We start from the raw sequence: 9,947 nt of genomic DNA, 5'->3' as shown, positions 1-9,947 counted from the left end.
AAGGTACTAGAAGCATATTATAAAATCCAACCACACAGCTTAAGTATAAAAATATGCATCTCTTTGGAATTATAGCACTTAGTGCAAAATCAAAAAAGTAAACTGGGTTTGATTTAGGAGGTGTAACTTTTACCGCGCAGTAAAACGGGACACTAAGAAGACAGAAAGAACCATTTTCTTTATGTGCAGACAATAACTTGAGTAAAAAACGAACTTAGCCATTACTGTTAAGAATTAAGGATCACATGGAGACAAAAAAACATAAAACGGTAAATCTGAATGACTGCAAACAAATGTGTGCAACGTTTTGTGAAAGACGCCACGTTGCTCGCACGTTAAAGAACCTTGCTGTGGTATGCAATAGTAGGAACCTTTGCACCCGACACAGGAGGCTAAATTAGCCGTCCTTACCCCCACTCTCTATTTGCAGTGACAATAAAAATTCGTTGACCCTATTATCCTTGTTTTCCATCCAGGTATTTCAAGGAGTAATCTCTCATCAGCAGCATAAAATCAAATATGTAATCAAAATATTAGGTGTGTACAAGAAGTACTCATGACAAAATCTATCGGAGGAGGAAGCCAAATCTATCACCGAGAGGTTCTACCATATACAATGTAAGGAATGAAGCCTCGGTGTTCTGCGTATTTTTAAATTTGGGATACTGCAAGATTTCATAAATTGGGTAGATAAAATGTGATATTATTCGGGGTCAGACAAGTCTGACTACTGGGTTGGTGAATACCCTAGGGAACCCCAGGTCAACCAGCAGTGATATCGACCCAGTGGTTCTCAAATACAAAAAATACAAAAAATACCAGTTTTATATATTGTAAATTTCGATATGCTGTACACGTGTACAAACTCTTCTCCTCTGAAACTGCTTAACTAATTAGAACCAAACTTAATATGAATGTATCCTCCATAGAACTGATATAGGAATTTTTATTCATCAAAAAACATGGCCACCGTTACTTAAAATAGAACATAGGGGTCAGACAGTTGTTTTTTGCATATATTTCCTTAAGTCCTTCTGACTGGGTAAAAGTGTTCACCATGATGAAACTTTGGTTTTAATCCGTTAAGCCATGTTGGAGTTATTGCTTTTTTTTCAACAGTTTTTGCTATTTTAAATGTTATTTCTTTCCAAATCTCCTCTGACACTACTTGACCAATTGAAACCAAACTTGGTATGAAAATATCTTGGGGTATCCTGCATAGAACTGATGTGGGAGTTTTGATTACTAAAATAGAACATAGGTGTCAGACAGGAGATTTTTGCATATATCTCCAAAACCGTTAGATTTAGGTAAATTCTGACAGGGATAAAAGTGTTGAGCATGATGAAATCTATCTCTTGTCAAATTTTGGTTTTACACTGATGAGTCATGTTGGAGATTTGGCCCTTTTTTAACGATTTTTGCTATTTTAAATGTTATTTCTTTCAAAAATATCCTCCAACATTATTCGAACAAGTGAAACCAAACTTGGTACGAATGTTCCTTGGTGTATCCTGCATAGAACTGATGGGGAGAATTTTGATCTGTCGAAAGACATGGCAGCCGTTACTAAAATAGAACATTGCGGTCTGACAGTAGTATATGGTTTAGCTAAATTCTTTCAATGGCTGAAATGATACATATTATTTGGACTACAAAAGTCTTCAGGGATAAAATTTGTATGATTTTAGTTACTTTATGTTCTTTGTTGTGTATGTCTGTTTTCCATGTCTGGTCTTTGTCCCGGGATTACATTCTTTTGATTACCGCTATAACCTTGGTTCCCTTATTTACTCTTTCAATTGTTGAAAATATCTTATGATAAGTCCTACCAAAGACTTCTTGAGTAAAAATTGTTGAACAACTATAATTTATTGCCTTTGAAAGGCAAAATTCAACCAGGTGAGCGATCCAGGCTCCTGGGAGCCTCTTATCCATTTTATCATCATTTCATGTTCATTTTATCATCCATTTCTTGTTCATTGCCAGGATATAACTGGAATATTACTGCTTGGCCGTTTAACACCAATCAATCAATCAATCTGATAAAATCCTATGTTGCAAATATCAAAAAATTTCTACAAAAATTCGTTTAGTCAAAATGGTGGTAGTATGTAAGTGACTGTCTATTAACAGTTCAGTGTCCTTGTCTATTTTTAATCAACTTTCAAATTTATATTTGTATACTTGTTTACCGATTTCTTGTAAAAAAAGAAGTCATAAGTGCGTCTGAAATGTAAATGAGCGTGTTTAATGTTGCTTTAAATCTTATCGTCTGAAACCTCAAAAACATTCCTGACAAAAACGTATGCAAAAGTTTCGCTAAAATAATTTTTGTTTCTTTCTGATCGATTACCCATTCTAATAACATCAACCTTTCAATATAAATTTAAAGTACAATTTTACAAAACCATTTTAAAAATAAGTAGAGATACTGTTGACAAGCTAGAAAATATCCCCGTATAGTATGGATTTAAATGTTGAATGTTATACCTGTAACTTCCAGTATCTTTAGGAGTCCTCCGACAGGAAAATAAAATTGGTGAATATATCAAAGAGACAACAACCCCACCGGGATGAACGAAAATATCAGCTTTATTTTATCATTAAAATTTCCAAATCCCTTGATTGGTTTCTGGAAAGTTGTGCCCTTAACATATGAAACATTTAAGTTTGATCATTTCCCAATTACTCCGACAGAAATGGTGATTCCTATATACTTTATTTTAGATTGATAAAAATATTTGTCGTGTTTTTTTTAGCATTTTAAACCAAGTACATTTATTGAGAAAGTCACATTTAAGACTATACTACTTCAAAATTGCATCTAAGTTTTTATTTTATAGGTTTTTTTGCTCATCTAGCCGAAGGCCATGTGAGCTATTGCCATCACTTGGCTTCTGTCGTCGTCGTCGTAAAGATTTTTTTTCAAAAATCCTCTCCTCTGAAACTACTTATCCATTTGGAACCAAACTTTGTATGAATGTTCTTGCGGGTCTCATGCATAGAATGATGTCGTCGAAAACATGGCCGCCGTTACTAAAATAGAAATGGCTGCTGCTACTTAAAAATAGAGCATAGGGGGTCAGACAGTAGTCTTTCGCATATTTTATCTTCAAAACCGTTTAGCAAAATTTTTTCCATTGCTGAAATGATCCTTATTGTAAGACCTAAAAAGTCTCGAGGGATAAAAATTGTCAGACGACTCCTTGTATGAGATATTGCCCTCGAATGGTGGAAAAATTACCAGGTGAGCGATTCCGACTTCTGAGAGCCTCTTGTTTATATTTATTTATCGCTGTTTCTCCGAAACATACATATTCATAAATACACGGCTCCGAATGTGAACACAATTCGCTACTCTACTACATGTATATCGGTTCATTATGAAAAAAAAATGAACATTCCTAATGATATTAAAAGTATCGATGCACATTTTTGATCGTTCCATCCGCGAGAGGCAACATCGTTCCGGAGTAACATCTATGGCAACACAACTTTCACGAATTCCTGCCCTAGGCCATTCTTTAACGTATTAATACTATCAAGACAGTTGAACAAAAAGAATATTTATCTTCTCCGTAATTTATCAAAACCTGTAAGTGATATCACAATATACTCAAACATAAAAACTTTCAGACGTTACAATCTTACAGCGTGGTTCCTTAAAGATGTTTAAAGTATAACAACTCGTACATGTAAATCAATATCCTAAAATTATGCCAATATTTGCTAAAACAAAGGAGAATTAATGGGCATTTAACCCGAGTAAAACAATTTTATACCGCTCCAATCATTTTATAGTGGTCAATTGTTTCCTTGTTCATTGATGTGACGACTTCAGCTGAATTATGTATTTGTTGTAGCGACAAAAAAAAACCCTACATATTTCGTTTAAATTTATTGTGTCAACTTAATGAATAAAAGTGCACAAAGTTTGGCCAATACCACTAGTCTTGATATATATGACGGTTTTTTAATTAAATGACAATAAAATATTTGAAAAGAAGTTCCAGCCAATCTTTCGATTTGAATCTGTTCCTGGATTCTGTGCTGTTTTTCCATTACATTTTGATTTTTCCGGAAAGACATGCTTGACAGACGCTTGGACAGAGGTTGCTTGCGTGATGTCGTTTAAATGATACGGGGACAAGAGATACTTTCCTGGTGCCGTTTGATCTGCCTCTGGGACAATAGTTGCACGCTTGAGATCACCTTAGACAAGTATCTCCTTCTTCTGCTTCTGTTTGTATTTTTCATCAGCATAAAAGCAGTGGACTAAAAGCGTTTTCGGGCATTCTTTACAATTGTGACCGGACACACAGATAATTTAATGTCTTTGCGAATGTATTGCATGAAATTAAATGTACGCTTTCCCCTCCCATATGTCTCAATATAACAAGCTTCAGAATCATCTTTCATTATTTACACTTTATACATCAAATTTGATTAAATTATAACTAAGTTTTTATGTGTCTGCCTTGGTCACCAATCTCTAACATGAAAAGAAAAATCCGGGTCGTTCTAAGCAATATCTTTTCTGTAAGAGAGGGATACAATTATGCTTACCTAGCAAGGTCAACAATATCGTAGTCAAGTTAGGACAGATGTTCTAATTGACTTATGTTTGTTTTGTTTGTTTGTTGGGGTTTACCGTCCGAGCAGCAATATTTCAGCTATATTCAGACGATGAACATGAAGTAGATGATAAAATTAACATGAAATAATGATGAAATAAAAAATGGGATGGGACACAAGGATAAAGGGGTCGACAAATTTTAATTACCACTGTAAATAAGGAGAAATGGGTAGGGTCGGGCAATTTCGCCTCCTGTGGTGGAGCCCTATGGTTCCTACTCCGGGCGAATACCACAGTAGGGTTCTTTAACGTGCGAGGAACGTGGCATCTTTCCCAACACGGTGCACCACTATGGTTTGCGGTCAGGTTTTCCGTATCATAGCCTGACAACTCCAGCATGTAACACGCCAGGGGTACCCCATTCCACCACCTGGGTCACACATCCCAGTTGTTCTGTGGGCAGAGCGCCCTAGCCCCGGCTAGGGTTCTGAGCACTATTTAGTCGCCTTTTACGACAAGCCTGGCGCTGCTGCAGGCCTATTCGTTTGACACCCGAACCTGCACGGGGCAATTGACTTATGAATATCTTTTGTATCAATATGTGCACTGTTCTTGGCCGATCTGTTTCCTTATTCGTATTACTAAGATTTTGTTTTATAAGAGTTATACAAAAAATGAAGCTACCTCAACGGAACTTGTGTCTTGTCCCTTTAGTATGTTTATATTTACGTATTATAAGAGGACAACGTTATCACAACGGCAGAGTACATGTAATCAAGAGAACTACGGTTCGAGCGGAAAACAAAAGAAAATAGACAAACAACAAAGAACATGAAATAAACCAATATAGCACCTATAAAGAAAGAAATGTAAATGAACAACTCTGCTGACTATATTAAAAGTTGGAAGCATGGAGCAGTTGCACCGATAGAATGGACGTCCTCTTATAATTGTACAACTTAAGATTTCTCAATAATTCCCCTCCAGTTTTCAATTTCGTCCTTTTACAGGTTGCATCTCCTTTTATATAATTATATTGCATTAGCTTTTCACATTCTTAAATTTTCTGTCAAAATGTGTGTAAGATAATTTTTTTCGGGAGTTAAGGCTTTCTTCAATTTCTTTTATTTTCTTAAAATGATGTAGTGTCTTTGTATATATTTTTTGTGTACAGCATTTTACAGATGCGTATAAAACCAATGCACTATGTATAACAAAGTACATGCATATTTTGCCTTATAAACGATTAGGTAAAACAAATAAAAGAAACGTGACAGACAATATCGATAGAAATTGTCAATTCAATAAATATATGCCAATATCAATTTAAGTCGCATGGGGAGTCGTGTGCATAAAAAGGACACAAACAAATAATATGGGTATATAGTTGGTGACAAAGAAAATCACAAACTTTACTGCGAACGGAAATGAGAGTAATAGGTATAATTTATAATTTACAAAAGCCTACATTGACAAAAATCTACAGACAGGGTCTTCCTTCTTGGACGAGGTCCGGCTCTCATTGCGGATCATAATCTCATTGTAATCTGCAATATTTTTTTCTGGTCAAATAACCTACGAAGCAAGAACTACCGCATTACTCTGGCTTTCAACCTCTGAAAGTTTACAGTGGTATCTGAGTAAATGCTATTAGATAAGCAGGTATTCGTGGTTTGTTTAACAAAAAATAAGTACATTTTATTGTTTATTCATCATTAGGGTAATATAGGTTATTTTCTATAAATATAACTTGGTACGGTGCTGTCATTACGTTGAACGGTCCGAAGTCTGCAATTTAAATGATTCAAACTTAAATGAGGCTTTGATACAAGGACAAATCTTAATTTTGACCTGATTGTAATTTATTTTTTTAGTTGGACATCATTAACTGCCCATAATTGGTTATGCGAGCATAACCTGGTCAAAAATTTAAAACAATCCTTAAAAAACAATCTTTAATTACACCTGCCCTTTTAAATGTAACTTTAGGAGACAATGCAGAAGCACAAAAATACAACTCAAAACAGTTATCGGCATAATTGCAACGCGTTTTGTTTATTTTACTTATAAGTGCATTAATTTGTATTCCATACAAGCAATAAAGTAAACATTATCATTCAATACACCAACTATTAGATCATAAAAAGTTTGGTTTTTTTTGTAAAACTACGCTTGCTAGTAATTATCGTAACCATGAAGTATGGCAACTGAATATTTAATGTTATAGATAAATACTATACAAACGGACCCCAGAAGCGTAAAAATAAGATACACACCAATGATTATGTTATTGAAAAGAAACCATCCAAACTTTCTTTTATGATTAATACTTTAGTCTGAAAAAGTTCCAAACAAACATTTCACTCTTAGTGATCTGTGGTAGGTGAAAACATTGTAGGTTAACTACCCGAAATAAAACCTATTAACTCGTGTAGATTACATAATTGTCTGACTGTCTGTTACATGGTAAGTACACGTGCAATTCTTGTTTCAGGGATGGCTGTATTATTGTCTGATGCATGTCATATGTTATATTTTGACTTTATATTAAGTCATAATCATAGAAAGTCACACTGCACGGTTACTTCGATTTCTACCTAAACATGCATCTCAGAAGGAATTGAAGAACTAAAAAGGCGATTTGATCTTGTTAAAAGATAAGATGCCAAATTATTTTTACGGGGTACGCTCAATGTGCTACTCTACGGAATATTTCTAGCAAATGTTTTACCAGCTTTTCGAAAGATTGTTGCGATTTTGAATTACTTCTTGAAAAATTGCTTGCGTATAAGGTCAAATGTCAAGAAAACAAAATATTTGATAATGTCATCAAACGTGCATACATGTATTTTGTTAAATTTAACAACTGTGCTCTGAATTAAAGTAAAATATATTTGCTGGTATTTTTCTCACACTTTCCGATTTCTGAAGATCAAAGTCCTTTTCACAAAAAAAAAATTGTAAGAGTAAAATCAGTCTCACGGAAAAAAAACTGACCCTCTTTAAATTGATTATGGAATACATTAGTTTAAACTGTCAAACATTTCAACTTTGATTCGCCGTTTGTAAATGTACAAAGAAATACACGAATTACCAAAATTGCTAACTAATGCAAATATCAGGATTATTGATTTTCTTTAAATCTAGCTGAAAAATAAACCTTTAAAGTAATACATTTAGTTTGCTTGTTTGCTTCTTGGGGTTTAACGCCCGCAGCAATATTTCAGTTATATTCAGACGATGAACATGAAGTAGATGATAAAATTAACATGAAATAATGATGAAATAAAAAATGGGATGGGACACAAGGATAAAGGGGTCGACAAATTTTAATTACCACTGTAAATAAGGAGAAATGGGTAGGGTCGGGCAATTTAGCCTGTGGCGGAGCCCTATGGTTCCTACTCCGGGAGAATACCACAGTATGGTTCTTTAACGTGTGAGGAACGTGGCATCTTTCCCAACACGATGCACCACTATGGTTTGCGGTCAGGTTTTCCGTATTATAGCTTGACAACCCCAGCACGTTACACGCTAGGGGTATCCCACCTGGGGCACACAACCAAGTTGCTCTGTGGGCAGAGCGCCCTAGCCCCCGGCTAGGGTTCTGAGCACTATTTAGTCGCCTTTTACGTTAAGCTTAGCGCTGCTGCAGGCCTATTCTTTTGACACATGGAGCAGAAAAGCTATTTGAATTCATCCTGAACATTTCGTAGCATAGATTGACTGCTTATATATAGAAAATGGGAGGATTCTTCCGCTCCTTTTCCTTTGTGCATTTTAACTAAATTCAAAATATATCTTAAAAAAGACAACTTAACAAAAACTTTGATGGGTATTTCTGGAGGTAATGGGATATAAATACCTGGGTAAAGCAAAACATTCTCTATGTTTGTTTTCTCCATGTACCACAACTTATTCATATTTTGTCTGATTCTTAGTCAGAAAAGTAATTTTGTTGTCCCAGAGTTCTCGTTAAATGATTTCTTCTCGATTGTACCCTTCATATTTTAAAATTATTTCAATAAATTAAACCATGTTAAATTTATATCAACTTCAGCTCCATGGTTGGCTAATGCGTGTCATTTGCATATAAAATAATTCGAAATTTATGTTTTCTTTTGTCATTTTTATTGAAAGTGTAAACTGTATCTTAGTTTGATACCAGATGTATTGACTAACAACTTCATCATACATCGTGCATCATACATGCTGTACATCCCACCTCATGTCAGACTTCGGCTAATACTACAGACACTTAACAGGCTAGCCTGGTAATGACAAATGTTTAACTCCCGAACCGTCTCATAATGCGAAGAGCAGTAGACATTTTGTAACAAAGCATTGACAAAACCTAAACATTGATTGAAGTGTCAAAGTATTACATGAAAATAGAATAGAAAAGAAGACATGAAAAAAGCCTTTTAGACAGGGTACAAAGGAACGTTGAAAAATATGCAGTAGTATTGAAAGAAAAAAATAATAGGAGTTAGTTACGAGTGGTCATATTTTATTATAACGAAAACCAATTCATTATCATATTTATCATACAAATGTTCTTTATAATGAATAATAAGTAAGCATTTTCAAAATGAATTTCGACTTCTTGGATTGGCCAATTGATATCAAAGTTGTGACGTTTCGGTGGGAGAAAATCGGAGAGTGAAATTACCAAATTTATTGCACAGTGTGAATTATCGAAATCTATAAAATAAAGCTATTCAACCATAACCTAAAGATGTTTTAATGAATAATTATTATTTATAACCTACGTTGCACCTTTTATTAGCAACTCGGCGGGTGTTTCTAGAAAAGCAGAAAAGCGGAGAACGCTTACCTTACCGGTGCACGTGGTCCATGCTCCAAGTTTTTAGTGGAGTGCAATTAGCTCTTTTGCTTTTGTTACTTTGTATATATCATTTTATTTACTTTATGTTCTTTGTTGAGTATGTCTGTTGCAATGTCTGGTCTTTGTCCCTGGATAACATTCTTTTGAATACCGCTAGAACCTTAGTTCCCTTGATTACTCTTGTTTATGTTTGTTCAAAGAAGTAAACCATGATTGTCTTTCGTATACCACATGTTAAGACACATTCTATAAATAAACCAGGCATTTCATATGATAATGAATGACACATTAAAGCTACTTGAACAGTGCCTTCATGCAAATACAAAGTGCGAGTTGGATAGTGAATGTTAGCCATATTGTCCTTAAGAAAATCATCACCTAATATCAAAGGGTATTGTAAATTTTCAACAATTGTAAATGTGTATTCAATAATCAGATCTTTAAAATTTATGGGATTGTTACTTTACCCTTAACTCTATGTTTTTCACCTCCTACTCCATAAATATTAAAGATTTCTGC

The sequence above is a fragment of the Perna viridis genome, chromosome 15, assembly GCF_037379345.1.
Source record: "Perna viridis isolate PV_CMFRI_1.1 ecotype Kerala chromosome 15, ASM3737934v1, whole genome shotgun sequence".
NCBI lineage: Eukaryota > Metazoa > Mollusca > Bivalvia > Mytilida > Mytilidae > Perna > Perna viridis.
Note: the sequence above shows the minus strand (reverse complement) of the source record.